General features: G+C 47.7%; 1 long non-coding RNA gene across 9 annotated transcripts in view; it reads right to left on the bottom strand.

The window, feature by feature from the left end:
* The window catches only part of LOC146035889 (uncharacterized), a 45,234-nt gene extending 26,720 nt beyond the window's left edge, over positions 1-18,514 (bottom strand). Inside the window, exons 1-3 of one of the 9 annotated variants that reach the window (XR_014460737.1) lie at positions 18,321-18,514; positions 15,671-15,911; positions 9,127-9,201 (exon numbers count right to left, since the gene is read on the bottom strand). This is a non-coding gene — a long non-coding RNA (uncharacterized LOC146035889). Of the gene's footprint in view, positions 1-9,126; positions 9,202-15,670; positions 15,912-18,297 lie in introns of all 9 variants that reach the window. The other 8 variants (XR_014460739.1, XR_014460745.1, XR_014460744.1 and 5 more) reach the window with 8 other exon arrangements.
* Positions 18,515-25,784: the final 7,270 nt, after the last annotated feature.

The raw sequence follows: 25,784 nt of genomic DNA, 5'->3' as shown, positions 1-25,784 counted from the left end.
GTATTAGGTAGTCTTTTCCTGCAAACCACACCCCTTGCAGCAAGGCCACTCTCCCTTTTTGGAATGTGAGCGCCATAGGCGCGTTCAATTTCTTTTTTTAAAATAGCTATGGTGGTGGGGGTGGTTTAAACAGCAAATTGATTATTCGCCGGCCCCTTCACACCTAGTGTGGATGGGCGGCGGTGAGGGGTCACGCCCAGCGTTTAATGGGTGATCCCATGGAAATGCACCCTTTTTTGCAGCTTTGCAGGTTAACCAGAATCATCCGCATGGGGTGGATATGTGTGCTGGTAGAGAAGCCAGGGCCACTTGCTTGTGTTTGCCTCCCAGTCAGCCACTGCCTGTCATTCAGTTACAGTATGTAAAATGAAAGCATACCAACCTAAATTTTGACATGTGAGTCATACTTGCCTATTTTTAAAAAAGTATCTCAGGAAGAACGTGAAGGTGACATTTATTACATACCTCCTAACTTTTGGTCTTTGGGATGCGCAGACGGGCCTAAAAGGGGGCAAAGCCATGGGACGGCTGGACATGAACTTGTGTGGAGGGGTGTGGCCTAGAACTACACCCTCATTTTCATCATATTGCTGGGATGCCTAGCGCTCCCCAATCAAATGAGCAGCCCCTGGCTCCCCTACCTGCACTGCTAAATGCTGTGAGCTTCTGTTCCGTGGTCACCGGCTCCCCAAACTGCCTAACCGCCCACAGGACACTGCGACCCATGGGTGGGACAGCAGGACAGTGTCAAATTTGTAGGACTGCCCTGCTGTTATCGGGACAGTTGGGAGGTATGCTCTAAGTGTAGTGGGCGTGGGCTTCTAGATCAGAGAGGCATGTCATAAAATAACTTGCATCCAAATGTACATGAGCCCCAAGCAGTCAGTAAGATCTACTGTATTTGTTGAATGAAATACACTGATACGTGTCAGGGCTTGTCCATGTATTGTGTTTTCCAAGTGGTTCCATGTAAGGGGCCACGAGAAACCTTATTTAAATTGTATGTAGCCATAAGAATAATTTTGCCTTAAAACTAATGCAGGGCAATGCCACTGATGATTCCACTTGAATGAATATATCTCGGATTTCTTTTTCCACCCCAAAATGTAACATTTGCATAATGTGGGTAAGGTGCAATGAAGGGAGATTGCTAGAATATTCAGGAAATCAGGGAGATTTCTGCTATGTCAGGGAGTCTCCTGCAGAATGCAGGAGGGTAGGCAGCTTTGTGTTGCTGTGTGTGTGTCTGTAATTCCTTCTGAATCCATGTTTAATGGGACATTTGAGGTGCCATCTTCCTGTCTCCAAGTGTACCAGTAACTCAGCACGGCCCCTTGGTTGTGTAACTTTTCCAGGCAGCTACAGTAATAGACACAAAGCATTGGGGGGTTATTCAGACCTGATAGCTCGCCTGTGAATTCTCAGCCCTGATGATTATCGATCAACTGTGCATGCGTAAAGCTTGCAGTCGCATGCGAAAGGCCATCCTGCGATTAAATCCGGCATCTTTTATTAAATAACAGCCGTTCGCAAGGTGGGTGACAGAAGGTTGGTGTTTGTGGGCGGTGACTGATTGTTTTCTGGGAGTGTCAGGGAAAACGCAGGTGTGCCCAGGCATTTTCAGGGAGGGTCTGATTCAGACCTGTTCGCTAGGCTATGTATACTTGCAGTATAGCAAACAAGTAAGCACCGCCCACCGCACAGTTTAAACTGACTTTTATTATGCCTGCAGATCACCGAAAAGGGGGCGGGTGCTAACGTCACATGATGTCAGCCACCCGCCCCAAGAATTCCAGTCTGAATAGGCCCCAGAGTGCACACACGTGGAAAAACCATGTGCTGGAGAGAGAGTGTCGAATGGATTTGCAACTAATTGCAGGCCTGCGATATTTCCGTAAGCCATTCGCAGCTTTGCACAGGGCGCGATTCCACTCTGGCAGGACAGCGGCTAACTTTTTGCAGGGCAAATTAGCAGAGAAGCCATCAGGTCTAAATAACCGCCATTGTTTCAGCTGCCAAATACATATCTAGGAAATGTGACCTGGTCGTTTCTGCTGGGTCTCTATATACAAAAGTTTAGATGACTTTAATATAGAAAAGTTACAAATATTTTAGTTGAGAATGTTAGTGATTATTAATGCTTTAGATTAAATGGAGAAAATGAAAACTATAACAATAATTATTGAGTGGGAAATTGGTTTGTTGGCCATCCCCTAGTTTTCATAATTGATGCATAAATAGTGACCCCTAGTATTCACCAATCACATCTCCCTCCCTGTGAGGGGACACGATAAATCGTTGGGCATCTAATGTGCCTGGAAAGGGTACATTGCATGCAGACTGTTAGCATGGTAGCAGCATTAACCCAACAGCCCCCATTTCTGCTGCTACCAAATGTTAGATTGCAGGTTATCAGTGACTTTTACTATTTCCTGGGCCATTTATTATTAATGGGAATAATTTGTCTTTGATTTGGGGAAATGGTCATTGGGTCAGCAGCATATTGGTCCACAGTCATTAGGTCGACATGCAGGAAGGTCGACAGGGTCATTAGGTCGACAATCAAAAGGTTGACATGGGGTTTGTCACATTATTTTGTGCCGACAGGTGGTATTTCATGCCCTAGCATCCACTAGGGCGTGATGGAAGAATGAAATAGTGTGCTGATCATAGTGAGGCACCGTGCCAGAAGCACGGGCACGAAGCGAGGGGACGCGGTGCTAAGTTCAGTGTCCATGTCGACTGTGTCGAAATTTGGGACAAAAAATGTGAAAAACCCCATGTTGACCTTTTGACTGTCGACCTAAACCTATGTCGACCTAACCCATGTTGACCTACAGTTGACCTTGCTGCATGTCAACCTAAATGCAGGTTGACCTAATGGTGTCGACCTAATGACTGTCGACCGACATGCTGGTGACCTATTGATCCGTACCCTTGATTTGAATCCCATTACTTGGAGACACAGCTGCCATCAATGTATTGCACCAGAATAACTGAATTTGGAATTCTAGACATTTTAGTCCATATCCCCGATCCCACACTATACTAATTCTCAATGCTGTGCACCCTCCTATCAGCTGCAGATCCCACACTATACTAACTCTCAATGCTGTGCACCCTCCTATCAGCTGCAGATCCCACACTATACTAATTCTCAATGCTGTGCACCCTCCTATCAGCTGCAGATCCCACACTATACTAATTCTCAATGCTGTGCACCCTCCTATCAGCTGCAGATCCCACACTATACTAATTCTCAATGCTGTGCACCCTCCTATCAGCTGCAGATCCCACACTATACTAATTCTCAATGCTGTGCACCCTCCTACCGTGTTTCCCCGATAATAAGACACTGTCTTATTTTTTATTTTCAGTCCAAAAAACACCATAGGGCTTATTTTCAGGGTAGGGCTTATTTTAGCCCCTCAGTCCCTGCTTTTATCCACATCATGCCCCTCAATCACCTTATACTTTAAGCACAACTGACGCTTTCCTTTCCTTCTGCATTTTTCAGCCACTCAGCCTTTCCGGCGCCGCTCAGTCTCTCTGCTTCCGCCTGTGTACAGATGCCAATCAGTCCCTGAGGTGCGCAATGACGTCACATGCCCAATGCATCAGAGCTGCAGCAGCCTCCATTTCATGCGGGGGGGGGGGGGGGGGGGGGCGGCAGAGCTGGAAGTTTAGCACAGGGACTGGGCAAAATAGGGATTTAGCTAGGGCTTATTTTAGGGGTAGGGCTTATTCTGGACCGTTGTCCAGAAATGAGGGTAGGGCTTATTATCAGGGTAGGTCTTATTATCGGGGAAACAGGGTATCAGCTGCAGATCCCACACTATACTAATTCTCAATGCTGTGCACCCTCCTATCAGCTGCAGATCCCACACTATACTTATACTCTCAATGCTGTGCACCCTCCTATCAGCTGCAGATCCCACACTATACTAATTCTCAATGCTGTGCACCCTCCTATCAGCTGCAGATCCCACACTATACTAATTCTCAATGCTGTGCACCCTCCTATCAGCTGCAGATCCCACACTATACTAATTCTCAATGCTGTGCACCCTCCTATCAGCTGCAGATCCCACACTATACTAATTCTCAATGCTGTGCACCCTCCTATCAGCTGCAGATCCCACACTATACTAATTCTCAATGCTGTGCACCCTCCTATCAGCTGCAGATCCCACACTATACTAATTCTCAATGCTGTGCACCCTCCTATCAGCTGCAGATATCACACCTAAATCTGGACGCTGTATGGACATATTACTGACATATTACTGACATATTACGGACATAAAACTGGAGATTTCTTACCAAATCTCTCACTTTCTGAATCTCTCATCCTTTTACATTTCACCCTAAATATAATTATAAGTATACCATTAAGGAGAAAGGCTGAGGGTAGTAATAGGGAGAAAACCCCCGAAACATATGTTACAGTACATGCTGGCTACAAAATTATTATATCAATTTTATCAAAAAGCTGGTAACCAGATGAAATTTGGGAACAAATCTTATATATGGCAAATGATAATAGCCTTTATTTCCCTTTGAGATGGTGGCTGCAAAATCTCAGCAAAAGTTAAGATCCCCATACACTAGGCTGACTTGTCCCAAGGACAAGTTGGACCCAATTTTCCTTGATCTTCACCAGCAGCTCCCCAGGAAGACTCATGTACCATTTATCGCATGTAAAAAGTGCCGGGGAAGTTGAATGTTAAAATGAATGTGCGGTTTTTGTAGCGGGGGGCAGGCAGGAGATTTCATAACTCTTATTCAAATAAGTGGATGGCTATTAATTGGCACACACCTATAGACACACACCTACGGACCTGATCGGATGCAATGTACCACTGATAACAATGGTCCGATTCCAACCCATCTTATGGCCTGCCCATCCGACTCCGATGCGCATGGGATGGCGCATCGGATGTCAGATTTGGTGGAATGCACCAGATTGCGGCAAATGTGTGGGGGCCTTTAAGTCTAAAGTCTAGGTCTGCAATATAACACCATGCTATTTTTCCCTTGTGGAGCATACACAAGAGTAGACACTACCGGGTTGGTCTGCAGCTGCTGGCGACCTGGAAGTCATTTGAATTGAGTAAGCCTCATGAGACCTTTTATATAGGAGACCTCAGATGTCATATACCTGACAGAACTGATAAGGTATCCACAGGAAAATACATTGGCTATTAAAGGGCCCATTTACCAAGGTATTTTATCTACTTAAAATGTATTGTGTATGATGAACAGAGCTCCAGCTAGGGTTACCACCTCATCCCTTTAAAACTGGAGACATATTAGTTACACAGGTTCTGTGGCTGGCTCACTTCAAGACTCAATTTCAACTGTTTTATTTTTATTTTTTTAAACAGCCATCAGACTTCATTCCAACTGTATTTTTTTAATCAGCCACAGAACCTGTGTAATTAATATGTCTCCAGTTTTAAAGGGATGAGGTGGCAACCCTAGCTCCAGCCAATCATCTCCCAACAGTCATTTTTCAAACACATTACAGTTAAGAGCTTATTGGCAGGAACCTCATACATGAAACGCAATGATTTTTAAATCAGTAGATGGGCCCTCTATGACATCACTGTTCATGCCACAGTAGTGACATTCTGAACATTGGTTCATTCCTGTTATGGATACTGGACTTTGAGCACAAATTGTTGTAGCTTGGAGAACGAAAAATGGCAAATGGTAGCAATGATGACGGAACATCTCAGAGCATCAAAAAGCTACCCCCTGGAGGAGAAAGGAGTAGTCATAGCCTTGACAAAATGAGGAAAAGGCAAAGTCATGATGGACAGAAAGGAGGAGTGAGGAGGAGCAGAAATGCATGTAGTGATGAACATAGAGAAAGCCTGAAGAGGAGCAGAAATGGATGTGATGATGGACAGAGAAGTGTAAAGAGGCGTAGAGATGAATGTAGTGCTGAGCACAGTGGAGGCATAAAGAGGGGGAGAGATAATGATGAACATGATCCTTGCAATGTGACAAAAAAGAGTTGCATAAAGACAAATGATGTAAAATGTCATGGCCCGAAAGACAGCGAGGGCAGAGCACACGTGAAGAGGCCCGAAACACATACACTAGGCAAAAGACGTCTAGAAAGTGACGCTAATCAGGAGGTAGACGTAAAAAAAACAAAGCTTGAGAAGGAAACAGCCAAACCCCTGGGAAGGCCCCTTCCGTTAATTGCATCTCAGTACCACTTCCACCAAGTCATCGGCAAAGGTACTTTCGGGAGGGTGATGCTGGCAACCCCACCATGCAGCAACATCCCAGTAGCTGTTAAAGTAATTCTCAAGAGAAATAAAGAAAGCCTGCGCAAAGAGAAACGCATACTGCAGGAAGTGTCTGGCAAACCCTACCTATGTAACTGCTATGCCACTTTTCAGAACAGCATATATGCTTTTATAGTGATGGAACACCTAAGTGGCGGGACTGTAGAAGATCAAATAGCCCGTAAGGGCTCCCTGGACCACACCACTGCATTAACATGTACTGCCGAGATTGCGTGTGGGATCAAATTCCTACATAATCTGGGAATACTCCACAGAGATCTGAAATTGGACAATATCATCATTGACCAAAAGGGACACATCAAAATTTGTGATTTTGGTCTGGCAGTTGAAAACATTTTTGGGGTAAAAACAATATTTGGATATGCAGGAACGCTTTACTACATGGCACCAGAAATGGTGGCTCAAGACCCATATGGCCTTTCATCAGACTGGTGGGCTTTTGGAGTAATACTTTTCCGAATATTAACAGGAAAGTATCCATTCAGCGGGAAGACAAAAAAATCCATAATTAAATCAATATTGAAATATGAACCCATCTATCCAAAAGAGATGAGCACTGAGGCTATAGACATCTTGCAGAAATTGTTCGACAAGGAATGGCACACTCGCTTTGGATGGTATGGAAACATACGGCTGCACCCATTTTATGCCAGCATTTCATGGGAGAACGTAGAAAACCAGACAATCCCTCCACCATTCCAGCCACAGGCAATGCAGCAGTCCACTCCTGAAGACCAGCCTAATGCCTATTGTTTTCAGGATCCCCCAGGATATAACATCTCTCCAGAAGATCTCATCTTTGGATTTTCATATATATGCTCAGAGTGGTCCTTGTAACCAGAGAACAATACCATCCTCTGCTCAATCATTGAAAGACTTTTAACCAAACTTGCAGTGGACCACCCATTCAAGTTGGCCACATTACTATTGAGCTTCCCATTCTCAGCTCTTTGGCTTTGTTGATCAGAATAAAGCTGTTTGTCCTATCAAATATGCCCGTGTGTGAATTATTACTTATTACTGTTTACTCTCTGCTTTTGTCTCCTGAGCTTGTTTAAAATTTAGTTTGGTGATATATTCTATTTACCCATTGTCAAGTCAATGGGATAGATACTTTGCTAACTTTATTTCATTTCTGCTATTCTGGCATAAGTTTCCTTCCTACAGAGTTGTTTGATTCCATTGTGAGCTATTTGTACTATGTAACGGACCATTTGGGCCTTAGGCGACTGAATTATTGTGCTTTAGGTTATTTGGGTAAGCGTAGACATCTGGGCAAGACTACCACAGCTAGGAGGTGCAGATCTACTTCCTCTATGTCATCCAAACTGTCATCAATTCCTTCCTTTCCCATGCTGCCTTTAAAGGCATTTGGGTTACCTCCCCCACTGGTAACCATTCTCATACTACAATTGTTACTGCTACCCAGGAATGCCCTGCAACCTCTTCCCAATGTCTGAAGAAATGTGAGTCTGTGGCTTCCTTTGACTAGATCTAGACTAGATCGCTTTGAGCACTGGATGATCCATGTGTTTGCCCCATAGCGACGCACGTTTTCGCACGTCGCTACCGCCCGTAATGAAAGCCAGTGCTTTCACTGGCATTCCTGCTAGATCGCCGGGCTTTGCCTATAAACAATAGGCTAAGCCCCACTCAGCATGATTGCTCAGCACACAGCATCGCCGGGTGCATTGCAGGTGTACCACAATGTATGCTGAGGGATCGTGTTAAACCTCTTGCTCAGCATAGAAAGCCATAATCTGGCTAATATGAGTTTCCCAGTAGTAAAGCATAACACCTCCCGGCCTGGTGGCTTACATAAAAAATATATACATGTACCTGTATGTATTTAACCAGACAATCTGCTACACAATGCAAACACCAACAATTTAGGAGGAAAACAGTAAATACCTTATATTGATAAAACAATTAATTAATACATTTGCTTTCCAATCATTTTCTTGCATTAAAAACAAGATCCTAGATCTGACCTCAGCCATCCATTAGTGTCTGAATAATCCCACCGCTGTGATTGGTGGAAGGTCAGCATGACATCGGCATGACAGAAGCCATTAACTGCATAAGAAAGAAACCTGTGACCGTGCATATTACATCGAGAGTAAGGATGTGTTCGGTTAAACATTGATACATTAAAGCAGGCATGTCCAACGTTGGCCCTCCAGATGTTGTGAAACTACACATCCCAGCATGCTTTGCAATAGTTTTAGCATTCTCTAATAGCAAAACTGTGGCAAAGCATGCTGGGATGTGTAGCTTAACAACATCTGGAGGGCCAACGTTGGACATGCCTGCATTAAAGCACCAATTGTTTGTGTCCATACAAGGGCAAATTAGAAATGAAAGCAGAGACAGTTGCACAATATATAATAGTTATGGGACATCCACAGGAAAGTATTTCCAACCCGTACACAGCAGTGAGCTGGGCTGGAGGACCAGTGATACCATAGAGAACGTGAACAAGCAGGAGTGACTACCGCAGGCCCAATGCCATATCTCCAACCTAAATGTCTCTTTAGCCATGAACAGTTGGATGGTGTTACCGTTTTGTAAAGCATTTACATACATATCTCCACACTTTCCCAATGTCAGTGGGAGAGTCTTAGGTTTTTGGTAATGTAAACAGGGCTACCAAGCAGCTGCAGGGGTACCGGATCACCCCAAGGGAGACGAGAACAGGGGGCATGACACGTAAAATCTCATACTCCATTGCATTTTAATGTCAAGAGGCAAAAGTCAGGTAACGTTATGTCGTCACCAGTATCTGATCGCCCTAACAGCTTACCTGAAACTACCCACAGGGCCAACTTCAGGACATACTGTATACCTTTCAGCTTTACCTCTGTAGGGACGTTCCCCACTGCAAAGAGAGAAGATAATCAAGGTTATGGGACTGTTTGTTAATAATAAAAATAATAATAATCTTTACCTAGCACAGCAGGAAGCTCTAGTGCGGAGATGAATATCATATTGTCTGTCAGAGCTGGGGAGTGAATACTCCCCCCTCCAGCGATGCCTGTTACCACTCAGTGTATCGGCCTAGCGTTGATGCATTGTATCTCCCTCCTCAAGCTGGCTCCAGTGCACATGCAGAGGATTGTGCAACTTTCGTGAGCTCTCCCATGTTCAGCATGGAGCTGCAGCAGTAACTACAGTGGTGTCCATAAGGGAACAAGTCCTACAGCTAAAGAAATCAATAGCTGCAGGTATCGGAATGGTCAGCGCTACGATTTGATATACAGATGGAGCCGTCTCCATCCTTGCAGGGAATGGCGATTCTATCGCCATCCCCCGCCAGCGGCCGGCTACCGGCAGGCATGCGCGTCCCGGTGTCTATTGCTGGCGCACGCCAGAGAGGAGTCTCTGGCGAGCAACGGGCATAGATAAAGCCGGTTTCATCTGTATTACCACCACCTAGTGGTGTGCTATCTTAAAGATGGCAGCGGTGTTAATGACAGGGGCATAGGACTGCATGGGGCAGGAGGAAAAGCCACAGAAATATCATTGGTGAGTGAAGCCATTAATGGTCTCCCATGACATAGTTTGTGACCATCGATTTGCAGTTCTGCCATCAGTGATGGGAACACTGATGGCCATCCCTTAAAAGTACTGAACACACTCTGTTGGGCCCGGGTGAGACACAGTCTACTGCATCCCATGTCACCTTATGGTACGCCCATCCTACTGCAACCCCATGCCACCCTGCACTCAACTGTACTACAGCCATGTTAACTTGTATTCAGCAAACAATGTTACCCTGCACCAAGCCTACTGCAACCCATATCACCCTGCCTACTGCAGCCCATGTCACCCCGCCTACTGCAACCCATATCACCCTGCCTACTGCATCCCATGTCACCCTGCCTACTGCAGCCCATGTCACCTTATGGTACGCCCAGCCTACTGCAACCCATATCACCCTGCCTACTGCAGCCCATGTCACCCTGCCTACTGCAGCCCATGTCACCCCGCCTACTGCAACCCATATCACCCTGCCTACTGCAGCCCATGTCACCCCGCCTACTGCAACCCATATCACCCTGCCTACTGCAGCCCATGTCACCTTATGGTACGCCCAGCCTACTGCAACCCATATCACCCCGCCTACTGCAGCCCATGTCACCCCGCCTACTGCAACCCATATCACCCTGCCTACTGCATCCCATGTCACCTTATGGTACGCCCAGCCTACTGCAACCCCATGCCACCCTGCACTCAACTGTACTACAGCCATGTTAACTTGTATTCAGCAAACAATGTTACCCTGCATCAAGCCTACTGCAACCCATATCACCTGCCTACTGCAGCCCATGTCACCCCACCTTCTGCAACCCATATCACCCTGCCTACTGCAGCCCATGTCACCCTGCCTACTGCAGCCCATGTCACCTTATGGTACGCCCAGCCTACTGCAACCCATATCACCCTGTCTACTGCAACCCATATCACCCTGCCTACTGCAGCCCATGTCACCTTATGGTACGCCCAGCCTACTGCAACCCATATCACCCTGCCTACTGCAGCCCATGTCACCCCGCCTACTGCAACCCATATCACCCTGCCTACTGCAGCCCATGTCACCCCGCCTACTGCAACCCATATCACCCCGCCTACTGCAGCCCATGTCACCCCGCCTACTGCAACCCATATCACCCTGCCTACTGCAGCCCATGTCACCCCGCCTACTGCAACCCATATCACCCTGCCTACTGCAGCCCATGTCACCTTATGGTACGCCCAGCCTACTGCAACCCCATGCCACCCTGCACTCAACTGTACTACAGCCATGTTACCTTGTATTCAGCAAACAATGTTACCCTGCACCAAGCCTACTGCAGCCCATATCACCCTGCCTACTGCAGCCCATGTCACCCCACCTTCTGCAACCCATATCACCCTGCCTACTGCAGCCCATGTCACCCCGCCTACTGCAGCCCCTGTCACACCGCCTACTGCAACCCATATCACCCTGCCTACTGCAGCCCATGTCACCCCACCTACTGCAACCCATATCACCCTGCCTACTGCAGCCCATGTCACCCCGCCTACTACAGCCCATGTCACCCCGCCTACTACAGCCCATGTCACCCTGCCTACTGCAGCCCATGTCACCCCGCCTACTGCAACCCATATCACCCTGCCTACTGCAGCCCATGTCACCCCGCCTACTGCAACCCATATCACCCTGCCTACTGCATCCCATGTCACCTTATGGCACGCCCAGCCTACTGCAACCCCATGCCACCCTGCACTCAACTGTACTACAGCCATGTTAACTTGTATTCAGCAAACAATGTTACCCTGCATCAAGCCTACTGCAACCCATATCACCTGCCTACTGCAGCCCATGTCACCCCACCTTCTGCAACCCATATCACCCTGCCTACTGCAGCCCATGTCACCCTGCCTACTGCAGCCCATGTCACCTTATGGTACGCCCAGCCTACTGCAACCCATATCACCCTGTCTACTGCAACCCATATCACCCTGCCTACTGCAGCCCATGTCACCTTATGGTACGCCCAGCCTACTGCAACCCATATCACCCTGCCTACTGCAGCCCATGTCACCCCGCCTACTGCAACCCATATCACCCTGCCTACTGCAGCCCATGTCACCCCGCCTACTGCAACCCATATCACCCCGCCTACTGCAGCCCATGTCACCCCGCCTACTGCAACCCATATCACCCTGCCTACTGCAGCCCATGTCACCCCGCCTACTGCAACCCATATCACCCTGCCTACTGCAGCCCATGTCACCTTATGGTACGCCCAGCCTACTGCAACCCCATGCCACCCTGCACTCAACTGTACTACAGCCATGTTACCTTGTATTCAGCAAACAATGTTACCCTGCACCAAGCCTACTGCAGCCCATATCACCCTGCCTACTGCAGCCCATGTCACCCCACCTTCTGCAACCCATATCACCCTGCCTACTGCAGCCCATGTCACCCCGCCTACTGCAGCCCCTGTCACACCGCCTACTGCAACCCATATCACCCTGCCTACTGCAGCCCATGTCACCCCACCTACTGCAACCCATATCACCCTGCCTACTGCAGCCCATGTCACCCCGCCTACTACAGCCCATGTCACCCCGCCTACTACAGCCCATGTCATCCTGCCTACTGCAGCCCATGTCACCCCGCCTACTGCAGCCCATGTCACCCCGCCTACTGCAGCCCATGTCACCCCGCCTACTGCAGCTCATGTCACCCCGCCTACTGCAGCCCATGTCACCCCGCCTACTGCAACCCATATCACCCTGCCTACTGCAACCCATATCACCCCGCCTACTGCAGCCCATGTCACCCTGCCTACTGCAGCCCATGTCACCCCGCCTACTGCAACCCATGTCACCCTGCCTACTGCAACCCATGTCACCCCGCCTACTGCAACCCATGTCACCCCGCCTACTGCAGCCCATGTCACTCCGCCTACTGCAAGCCATATTACCCCGCCTACTGCAGCCCATGTCACCCCGCCTACTGCAGCCCATGTCACCCTGCCTACTGCAGCCCATGTCACCCCGCCTTCTGCAACCCATATCACCCTGCCTACTGCAGCCCATGTCACCCCGCCTACTGCAGCCCATGTCACCCCGCCTACTGCAACCCATGTCACCCCGCCTACTGCAGCCCATGTCACCCCGCCTACTGCAGCCCATGTCATCCTGCCTACTGCAGCCCATGTCACCCCGCCTACTGCAGCCCATGTCACCCCGCCTACTGCAGCCCATGTCACCCCGCCTACTGCAGCTCATGTCACCCCGCCTACTGCAGCCCATGTCACCCCGCCTACTGCAACCCATATCACCCTGCCTACTGCAACCCATATCACCCCGCCTACTGCAGCCCATGTCACCCTGCCTACTGCAGCCCATGTCACCCCGCCTACTGCAACCCATGTCACCCTGCCTACTGCAACCCATGTCACCCCGCCTACTGCAACCCATGTCACCCCGCCTACTGCAGCCCATGTCACTCCGCCTACTGCAAGCCATATTACCCCGCCTACTGCAGCCCATGTCACCCCGCCTACTGCAGCCCATGTCACCCTGCCTACTGCAGCCCATGTCACCCCGCCTTCTGCAACCCATATCACCCTGCCTACTGCAGCCCATGTCACCCCGCCTACTGCAGCCCATGTCACCCCGCCTACTGCAACCCATGTCACCCCGCCTACTGCAACCCATGTCAGCCCGCCTACTGCAACCCATGTCACCCCGCCTACTGCAACCCATGTCACCCCGCCTACTGCAGCCCATGTCACCCCGCCTACTGCAGCCCATGTCACCCCGCCTACTGCAACCCATGTCACCCCGCCTACTGCAGCCCATGTCACCCCGCCTACTGCAACCCATGTCACCCCGCCTACTGCAACCCATGTCACCCCGCCTACTGCAACCCATGTCACCCCGCCTACTGCAGCCCATGTCACCCCGCCTACTGCAGCCCATGTCACCCCGCCTACTGCAGCCCATGTCACCCCGCCTACTGCAACCCATGTCACCCCGCCTACTGCAACCCATGTCACCCCGCCTACTGCAACCCATGTCACCCCGCCTACTGCAACCCATGTCACCCCGCCTACTGCAACCCATGTCACCCCGCCTACTGCAGCCCATGTCACCCCGCCTACTGCAGCCCATGTCACCCCTCCTACTGCAGCCCATGTCACCCCGCCTACTGCAACCCATGTCACCCCGCCTACTGCAGCCCATGTCAACCCGCCTACTGCAGCCCATGTCACCCCTCCTACTGCAAGCCATATTACCCCGCCTACTGCAGCCCATGTCACCCCGCCTACTGCAGCCCATGTCACCCTGCCTACTGCAGCCCATGTCAGCCCGCCTTCTGCAACCCATATCACCCTGCCTACTACAGCCCATGTCACCCCGCCTTCTGCAACCCATATGACCCTGCCTACTGCAGCCCATATCACCCTGCCTACTCAGTGCCAGATTAAGGTCCACATGGGTCTGGAGTTGAAATTTACAAAAGGCCTTAACCCCATACTTTCTAAAACAGTGGTGGCTAACCTTGACACTCCAGCTGTTGTTGAACTACACATCACAGCATGCCCTGCTACAGTTTTACTATTTGGCCATGCTAAGACTGATGCAGGGCATGCTGGGATGTCCAGTTCAACAACAAATGTCAAGGTTAGACATCACTGGTCTAAAGGAACATTTGCACACAGCGTATACCCATATCAATCCACAGTGCCACTTATATATATACATAATAAATGCCCACGGTAGCAGGCTGCTTATATAGAGAATAAATGCCCACAGTAGTAGAACCACTTATATACATAATACATGCCCACATTAGCAGTGCTGTTTATATACATAATACATGCCCACATTAGCAGTGCTGTTTATATACATAATACATGCCCACCATAGCAGTGCCTCTTACACCCACAAAAATGTGAACGGTAGCAGTGCCTCTTATACACATATTAAATGCCCCACACTCACACACTACAACCTCATACAGTACACACACACAAACACACATTACCAAATTTACAGACACATGCATAACCATTGTCATGAGAGGTCTCAGGAAGAGAGAGAGAGAGAAGAGAGAGAGAAGGTCTCAGGAAAAGAGAGAGAGAGAGAAGGTCTCAGGGAGAGAGAGTGAGAGGGAGAGAGAGAGAAGGTCTCAGGGAGAAAGAGAGAGAGAGAAGGTCTCAGGGGGAGAGAGAGAGGAAGAGAGAAGGTCTCAGGAAGAGAGAGAGAGAGAGAGAGAAGGTCTAAGGCAGAGAGAGAGAGAGAGAGAGAGAGACAGAGATAGAGAGAAGGTCTCAGGAAGAGAGGGAGCGGGGAAAGAGGAGAGAGAGAGAAGATCTCAGGAAGAGAGGGGGGGACGGGGAAAGAGGAGAGAGACCTCAGGGGAAGAGAGATGAAGTGATGAGATGAAACAGGAGTGAGAAAGTGTTGAGAGAAAATGGGATGAGCAAAAAAAAGAGGGTGGGAGAAAATTTCGAAAGATGGGGAGAAAAAGAAGGGAGAGAGCTGAGACAGTGTGAGGGATGGGACGTAGAGAGAGGGGGTGAGAGTAGGAGGGAAGGCAAGGGGGTGTATGGAGAGGAGGTAGAAAGAGGGGGTGAGTGTTGGAGGGGAGGCAAAGGGTAGTAGGGAGAGGATGGAAGGGAGAGAGGGGGGGTGAGGGTAGGATGGAAGGCAAAGGGGGGTGGGGAGATAATGGAGAGCAGGGATATCACTTTGTCCCTCCTAATCTATCTCCTCCACCCCCACCCTTCAGTACAAGCGGCACTGTGAACACATATGGCAGTAATAGGTCTCTCACTCACTAGCTGTCAGCACCTGGTCTCCCATTCACAGCGCAGTGGTTTTCTCCTAGGCAGCAGGTCATCTGTGCAATGCCAAGTTACCTCTTGTGCAGCGCCATGTATTCCTTGGTGCGTCACCGGAACTCCTCTGATGCGGCACCGTGACTCTCCTGGTTCTGTGCTGTGTCTCCTGCTCCCGCAGTGACTATAGGGGGACCCAGAGCAGCGGCTTAGCAACTGCCTGCACTGCACTATAAAAAAACTGGAAAATAAAATCAAGAGGGTGCAGGGGATTATCTGCTATGGCCTTCCAAGCTACCCAGGCCCCATAACAGCTGCATCCCCAGCACCCTCTATAGTTATGGGAATGGGATCATTCGTCAGACTGCATTTAGGTCTACAGTCATTAGGTCGACCCCTCTAGGTCGACTGGCAGGAAGGTCGACCTGACTTAAGGTCGACATGGGCCAAGGTCGACATGACTTAAGGTTGAATTTGCATAAAGGTCGACATGAGGAAGGTCGACTGGTCATAAGGTCGACATGGGTTTTTCACTGTTTTTTTATCCGAATGTCGACACAGTCGACATGGACACAGTTGGCAATGAGAATCGGACCCTCGCATCGCTCGCTTCGCTCGCGATGCTTCGGGCACGGTGCCTCGCTGCGCTCGGCACACTATTTTATTCTCCCACCACGCCCTAGTGGATGGTAGGGCATGAAATACCACCTGTCGGCACATGTCGGCTCAAAAAACAGTGAAAAACCCATGTCGACCTTATGACCAGTCGACCTTCCTCATGTCGACCTTTATGCAAATTCGACCTTAAGTCATGTCGACCTTGGCCCATGTCGACCTTAAGTCAGGTCGACCTTCCTGCCAGTCGACCTAGTGGGGTCGACCTAATGACTGTAGACCTAAATGCAGTCTGACGAATGACCGCATCCCATAGTTATGTCACTGCAAACACTCACTATTATTTATTTATTAATAGTTTCTTATATAGCGCAGCATATTCCGTTGCACTTTACAAAAGGAGACAGTGAGGTACTTGTTTCAAAAGGAGACAGTGCACTTTACAAAAGGAGACAGTGAGGTACTTGTTTCCTAGCACGGCACCACCGATTTACATTGTGTGGCATCGGGTGTGTGAAATTGGTCGCATCGCATCGCATATGACCAGATCGCATGTGATGCGATTATTCCTATATTAAATGCCCCCCCAGACCCGATTTTTAATTGTAGACCCACCCTGATGGGTAATTACTATGTCAAATGACCCGCCATTGTTAACGCCATGCCACGATCAACGCCAACCCGAAGCGGGGCGAGCGCGTCCTCCGACCTTTTCATACCCCCACTATCCATGTCGGCGTGGAGTTGATTTTATATAGTGTCGCGAGCGCAGCGAGCCACCGAGCCTGAAGCATGGCGAGCGCAGCGAGCCCCGCGAGGAGACGCGCACTACTGTATTCCGCGTCTGCTCGCCACGCTTCGGGCTGGGTGACTCGCTGCGCTCGTCACACTATATAAAATCAACTCCACGCCGACGTGGATAGTGGGGGTATGAAAAGGTCAGAGGATGCGTACCACTGCCGCTCGCCACGCTTCGGGTTGGCGTTGATCGTGGTGTGGCATTCACAATGGGGGGGCATTTCACATACTAATTAACCATCATGGTGGGTATACAATTAAAAATCGGATCTGGGGGGGCATTTAACATTGTAATCAGCCATCAGGGTGGCTGTACAATGTAAAATCGGGTATAATCGCGTTGCATCGCATCGCATGCCATTGTAATGGCTATGTGATGCAATGCGATTTTAAAATTGTATGGGAACGTCTTTAAAAGCCTAAAATCGGGTTGGTCGGGTCTGATCGGGTCCCATCGCATACCTTAAGTTATGGTATGCGATGGGACCCGACGGGCGCCGTGCTAGGAAACAAGTACCGACAGTGATAAAACAAAGAGGGGATTTACAGACAGTCAAAAGGTAGGAGGGCTCTGCTCGCAAGCTTACAATCAACACTACACACATACAGTACACACAAACCCACCACATATGCACAATACACGCACAGTACAGTATGCAAACAGCACACACACACTAAACACATGCACCACATACTGTAAAGTGTATTAGAAAAGCCAGAAATCATAGTACATGCAATGAAAGAGCCGGAAACCATGTAAATTACACACACATCACCACAGACAGTAGACACACACACAGTACACAACAACATAACATGTACATATATATACACACACCACCACCACATATGTACATACACATTCAATACACACAAACCACATATACTGTACACACACATACAGTACAAACACACCACCACATATATAAAAACAGCACACACTACACACATGCACCACGTATACACACACACCACATACAGCATACACATTTTACACACATCACCACGCACACATATATATATATATATATATATATATATATATATATATATATATATATCTACACACACACTGTACACACCACAACTTATTATACACACACACACACACACAGAGTACACACTAGACACAGACTCAATACACACACATTAAACACATATACACACACACACACACACATATCACCACATAAATACACACACAGTACATTTACACTGATTGATGCTACCGTAGTACCAGGCGCAGGCTTCCCGCAACAGCAGCTCCTCGTGAGGCCTGGGGGCGGAGCTTGTGACTGTGAGTGGCAGGCCAGGCTCAGGACCCTGGAGAGGAAAAGAGAGCTGAAGGGAGGGGCGGCCACCACACTGCCTGCACGGTCACCACATGATGACACTGCAACCTGCACAGTGACAGTTGGTTCTGCAGTGAAACTAACTGATCTAACAGGTGAGATTGCTGGAGCAAAGCTGTGAGTGTCCTGTGGGCCTATTTACAATGAGAGACCTGGAGCTGCAACTCCATCCGTCCCATTGTTAATCCGGCCCTGTGCTTACTACACCCCATGTCACCCTGTGCCCCATGTCCCCCTGCCTACTGAATCCCCATAGAATGAAAGTGTCTACACTCAATATGATGTGCCTACTGCCTAGGTCTCTGGAGTGCTGCAGAAATGGACAAGAAGTCCACTCTCGTAAGGATACCTGTAAATTCAATAAACCACTTTGCGCTCATCTAATGTAATGAATGTAGTGAAAAAAAATGAAAATTTAGACAGTAAGCCAATATAATTGCTTTTTATTTTATAGTAAGGCACTACTATAAAATAAAAAGCAATTATATATAGCGCAAAGTGGTTTATTGAATTTACTGAACCCCATGTCACAAGCATATACTGCAATGGTCATATCACCCTACACTACTCAATACAGCACCCCCATGTCAGACTGCACCGCACCCGCTTTAATGCACCCCATCTCACAATGCATGGAGGTCACTGTTAGCACATGGGCTGCGTAAGAGCTCAGCTACATACAGTACATGTTACATACATGCAGCCACAGCCAGGGCCGGTGCTAGGGTGTCCGGCGCCCTCCTGCAAACCATAAATTTTGCGCCCTTTCACATTACCATTGCAACAAGCTGCAGCCCGATTGTGGGAGCATATGCAACATGCGATCCTAGGGAAGGAAGGGGAGGCGGCACTGCTGCCTGTTCCTCATTTGATTGACAGCCGACAGGCGCCGGGAGCAATGGGTAGGGGGCAGATGCGGACATGACATGTCATCCAGGCATTCACAGACAGCGCTACATGCCTCAGCGCGGGATGCGGTCATCTATTAGAATGAACTTAGGTCTACAGTCATTAGGTCGACCCCACTAGGTCGACTGGCAGGAAGGTCGACCTGACAGTGTGTGCGCGGTGCAGGGAGCAGCTCTTTATACTGCCGCCCGCTGTCAGACAGGCGCTGCAGGCGGCGTGCAGGAGGCAGTGATAGTGAGGGCTGAGGCAGCTTTAGCAGAGCAGGGAGGGAAACAGCGCCTTTTCAGCATGGCGCCTCCCTGCTTTGCAGGAGCTGCTGAGTGGGTAGCGCCGGCCCTGGCCACAGCTGTGTAACAGGAGCTGGTGTTTGTACTGTGGAGCACAGGATACGGTCATTGGGTCTCCACCAAGTAGTTCGACAAGCAATAGGTCGACACCACTAGGTCGACATGGGTTAGGTTGACAGGGTTTAAAAAAAAAAGTGTAAACTTTTCACTGCCGACCTTAACCATGTCAACCTAATGACCCTGTCGACCTAATGACCCTGTCAACCTTTCTGCATGTCAACCTTATCGACCAAATGCTTGTCAACCTACTTGCTGGTGACCTAATGATCCATACCCTGCAGCCCGTGCTCCTGGATGACCAGGTGTACCTCCCTGCTGTACCTAAGTGACTGCCTTCAAAGCAGCATCTGGGCTGCAGAGCATCGCGCAGTCTCCCTTGTAATACTCGGTGCTGCACAGTGAGTTTGTAAAAACACAGAATCAGAACTACTTTTTTTTTGTGATTCAATATGGAATCCACAATGCTCAAATACTGTACAATAACATTGACAATAATTGATGTGCAAGGAATATAATTTACACAAGATTCTGTACATAACAGATCAATATAAAAAAAAAACATAACAAAATCTACATTTAAAAATTAGCACATAAAAGATAAATCATGAATAAGAAAATATAAAGTTAAAAAGGGATCTTAGAGATACAATGCTAAAAATAGACTGTGAAGAGGTTCTGATTAGTGAAGCCAATCCCGGGCATTTTTTTCAATCCTGGGATTCTCAGGATTGGTTTACCTAATAAAAAAAAGGCCCCGGTCTCCCCGCATATTTACTTACATATGCTGGTGCAACCGGGCGCATCCAGGAGCTGTGTGGGCAGGTGACAGGTGGTGGCACTAGGAGCCATGCACATGTGGCTGGGTGCACCCAGGACCTGTGTAGCGGGAGCCAGGCGCGTGCTGGCCGGGAGGGAGACAGAGGGGCGGTGCGGCCTGCGCAGCATGACCTCTGACCATGTCGCACTGTGCAGAGCCAAACAGCAACACAGGGATGGGAGAAGACAGGCTCAGAAGCTACCTGGCATTAGACTGTGCATGCGCATTCTAATCCCAGAATTTTTTGGAGCCAAATCCCGGGATTGGCCACCCTAGTTCTGATATCGATCTATAGAACGTAACTACCTGACAGTCCACTATAGGTGAAAGCAAAGGAGTGCAACACTCAACAACAATGCTCCACTAGAGGAAAGGCATAGACTGTATTTTATTTTGATCTGTAATGTATGGTTTCCACTGAGTAATACTGTATCTGACAAGTATCATACCCCTTTCAGATATACTACCTGGGATTTTAGACCCAGTTCTAACACAGGTTTTTAAAAATCCCGGGTCCATTGCAGGTGCGCAGGACCCGGGATTTTAGAGGACTAAAATCCCGGGTAGAGCCTTTCAGACATACCCTAGTCCCGGGATTGTGCGCGTGCACGTGAAAAATCCTGGGATTTTGCCGTATGTGTGAAAGGGGTATCAGTTTGCTGACAAGCATGTTCACTTTAAGGGCCAGATGTATCAAAAAGTGATAAACAACCAGCCAGCCAGCTTCCGACGGTCATGTTACAGGTTGGGTTTAAAAAATAATAGGTAGGATCTGATTGGCTGGTTGTTTATCACTCTCCATTTTATTACTTTTTGAAGCTTGATACATCTGGCCCTAAGTGATTTTACTAAGTATAGTCAGAATGATTATGAACGTATGAGGTACTGGTATTTTTTTAAATTGAAACGATTATTTTCCTCATAGCACTTTTCAATAATGATCACTGATTTGTTAAATAGTTTCTTCTCTATATTATAAATGAAGACCTGAAGTACTGGCACTTTATTTAAGCATGTGATAATGTTCTCCACATATTGTTTTAGCCTGCATCATTTGATTGTGCACAATTGTTTGAAATAATAGCATGTTTAATGATGTAATCAGATTCGGCTGACATAAGCAGCTGACAGGCATTTTAGCCGCACCAGTGAGTTAGGTTGACAACCCCTGATGAAGTGCAATCATGGCGAAACGCGTTGGGGGTGGCTTACATCATAGATGTCCAGATCTGTCCTGCTCCAGGAGTTGGCGTGTATAAGGCCGGTAACAGTCTCTGCTCGGTCTCCTGGTGCATACTCTGGAGACTATTTGGATCATCTCATGCTGACAAGCCGTTAATCATTGTGACTGCTATGCATATACAGTGTAGATCTTAAGTTGATAACTGCTGCCAGCTATTTAAAGTTTATTGATATGATGGTAGGACATGAGTAGTGATCATGTGATACCCCTTTCACAGTGCACTTGTTAAACAGTATATTGCCATTTTTTTCCCATTTCAAAATGTTTAAGGCTGCAGTGGGAAAGCGCCAGAGTTGATTTACCGGTTACAGATAACCGGTATTTCAAAACGTTTAAAAAGCAGAGTCCTACACGTTTCAGAGACTTTTTTATGCACTGAGAATGGCTCTGAAACGGTATTTAGTAAAAACAACAGATTCCAGACCTGTGATAGGCTGTCCCCTGCATTCTGCCTTGAAACGTATTCAGGGGATTAAACGGGTTGACTGATGTGAATGGTACTTAAACGGTATTTAAAACGGTAATCTACTGCAATGTGAAGGCTCAGACCCGTTTTAAATACCGTTTAAAAATACCGGTTTTTCAAATGTTTTGGCCCTGTATGTCTTGCTCATAAACAATTACACTGTGGGTTATACACTACTTATGCCGTGTTCACACTGCGAGTGTGAACAACACGGCTTTTACCTGGAATTTAAATACCGGGAGCTGTGTTAACGGTCCCACGTTCTCACTGCTAGGCAAATTCCCGGGTGAAGCAGTTCTACCTGGTAATTTGCCTTTTAACACAGGTTTTTTTGTGTGGGTCAACCCGTGTCTGCATACCCGGATCTCAAACACGGGTAAAAAGGAAGGGTTTTACCCTTGTATGAGATCCGGGTATGCAGACACAGGTTGACCCACACTGCAAAAAGGCAAATTACTGGGTCGACATGCTAGACCCGGGAATTTGCTTTGCAGTGAGAATGGGGTATGATAAGCCTTAGCAGGAGCAGGAATACTAAGGGCAAGATATATCAAACCTTGGAGAGCGATAAAGTGGAGAGAGATCAAATACCAGTCATTCAGCACTTCATTGCCACGTTACAGCTGATTAATCGGTATTTTATATCTCGCCACTTTATACATCACACCCTGCATCTTATCAGGTTTATGTAGTCAAACTGGTTTCTTTCCTCATGACTTCAACGCCCATGTAAGTGTTCTGTGTTTTTTTCCCTTCTCTCGTGGAGTATAACGTACAGTTATAAACAATTCACCTTTATTCTAGATAACATTACAAAGACAATTGTAATAGTTGTCATAAAAGTCCATAAAACTTTTGGGCAGCTCGGACCGTGTAATGGTTAGCATTACTGGCTCACAGTGCTGAGGTCATGGGTTCGATACCATCCAAGGCCCCAACTAATTGGCTTCCAACAACATTAAACCAAGAGTGAATGTGTGTGTGTACATGTGGTAGGGAATATGGTTCTGATTCACTTGCACATCAAACTCCTTCTTTAATGGACAAAACCATGTGCACTGCAGGTGGGGCTGATGTAACATGTGCAGAGAGAGTTAGATTTGGGTGAGTTATTTTGTTTCTGTGCAGGGTAAGCACTGGTTGCTTTATTTTTAATCTGCAATATAGATATCAGTTTGAAGTATTAAACCCCCCCCCCCACCCCCCCACCCCAATCTAAGGGCAGTATTCAATGACAAATTTTCTCCGTGCATGGCGAGAGATTTTTTCTCTCGCCATGCACTCGCCGTGTTCCGGAGCCTCCTGCTCCCACTATTCAACGTATGTAAGACTCGCCGCCACTCGCGGCGAGTCTTAACCCCTGCAGCGGACGAGCGTCCGCGGCAGGGAGCTGACAGGGAGCCGTGGGACGGTGGCATCCAGGGAGATTAAAGTCTCCCTGGATGCCCCAGAACATATGTGGAGGGTAGGGGGCCCCCCCCGGGACCCAGGCAGCACAGGCTGCCCCCCCCTATAGCCAGCGGGGGACCCAGTATTCACTGTACCCGAACGTGCATCGGGTGCAGTGAATATATGAATATCTAATGAGCGGCTCGAGCGCTCCGGCCCCCTGCTGGCTGCACTGTGTAAAAAAAAAAAAAAAAAAAAATTAAAAAAAATATTTTTTTTTTATTAAATATATATTCATGTGCTATAAGCACATGAATAAAAATAACATGCCCCTTCACAGAAAAAAAAACCTGATTTTTTGACACCAAAATTAAAAAAAAAACCCTTTTAGATTAAAAGTTCACATTCCAGCTCTCCATCAAAAGATGGAGAATTTCTACACGGAGAGAGACGGCGAAAATTACTTAAAAAGACGGCGAATATTTCACATTGAATAGGGTTGCTCGCTTTTGGAGAGCAAAAGTCTCCATCCAAGGCGAGAAAAGCACAAACTCTCCATAAAACACGGAGAATTTTTCTCATTGAATACTGCCCTAACTCTCTCTGCACACGTTAGATCTGCCCCACCTGCAGTGCACATGGTTGCCAATTAAAGGAGTTTGCTTTTGCGGGTGAACCAGAATCAGGCTCATAGATTGTAAGCTCCACTGGAGCAGGGACTGTGCATGTTCAAATACTCACTGTAAAGCGCTGTGGAATATGTGTGCACTGTTTAAGAAACAGATAATAAAAAAAAATAAAAAAATCCAATGCAATAACCATTTCTTCCAAATGAACTTGTTTCCGGACAGACGGTTCTTTTAGAATCCAAATCTGTATTACCTGATTTTGAGATTGATATATAGCTCTACATAAGGTGTAGGTAACCTTTGGATGACAAGGCATTATGGAACTAGAGATCCCAGCATGCTCTGTCAGCCTCTACTGTTGAACAATAGTTGGGACACCAAAGGTTGCATGAGGAAGATTTCTTCAAAGATAAACTTAACATTTGGCACACAAAATTGTATTTTTATAATGTCATTAAAGACGTGGTGTGTACACACAGTGAGATTCCTTTGCTATTCGACTATAGATTTCATTACTATGCAATCTTTGCTAACTCATGTGCTATTTACATACAGTTCACACTATCTACATTCAATCTGCACTATATAGTCATTGCTGCACTGTCTATTTGGCTTTTCGATTTTAATTGAACAGGAGCGTCCATCGTCATCGAAAGCTTAAAACCGTGTTCGATCTCCATTCGATGATGATGCGATACCGATTTGATTTTGTCTATATAGTAAATCTAAGCGTATGTACACACCAATACTTATACTGTGTTTGGATTTGTGTAATGTAAACATTATTCCCTTTGAGAGCACATAACCAGAGGGGAGATTCAGCTGACCACTGACGGGGGGAGTGCCCAGACGTTTCTTATCATTATCCCATACCTTCTCATGGCACAATGCTACAATTTGTATGCCTAGAATTAGAGTTGGGCCAAAATTACTTAATTATCATATAATTGTGTCACGTAGGCCCTGCCCATTCTCATGGACCCAGAGTTTTATGCTCTCCACTGTCATGGGCAAACGCAGGGGTGTGTGGGGGTGTGTGTGGGGGTGAGAGTTCTGTTTGCCCAGAAACCACTTTCTACAATGGCCAGCACCTCAACATATGACCGTAACAGCATTGATATATAATTGCTAGAGCTGCCACCACAACTTGCAGTTTAAGGAGTACACATACCCAGTGGTGGCAGATTTAGTTTCTTTTTGCTGCGTGTGTGGTTGTGAACTCTCAGTCGGTGCACTGGACCAGAGAGTAGCTGCCATAAAGAAGAGACAGGAGTCGTACCATGACTCTCCTGCTCTCCCAGACATTATTCTGCCCTGCTCTTTACGTGCAGATTTGCAAATTGCAGGGATTTTCCGCTGGCGTCTCCTGGGGAGGAGAAATAGAAAGTAGGTTAGTATGCCTGAGAGGAAGTCATTTGACCTCAGCACTGGCCCTGAGCAGCCTGTTTCTATCGCAGCCGCGATTAAGTCCTCGGTTATGCACAGACTGCACACACTGGAAAAATGATTCGCTGGTGAGTTGCCTGCAAATAGATTTGCAGCTAATTAC

The sequence above is a fragment of the Crinia signifera genome, chromosome 9, assembly GCF_055691185.1.
Source record: "Crinia signifera chromosome 9, ASM5569118v1, whole genome shotgun sequence".
In the NCBI taxonomy this organism is placed as follows: Eukaryota; Metazoa; Chordata; class Amphibia; order Anura; family Myobatrachidae; genus Crinia; species Crinia signifera.
The sequence above is the reverse complement of the archived record's forward strand: the minus strand, read 5'-3'. Positions and strand labels throughout refer to the sequence as shown.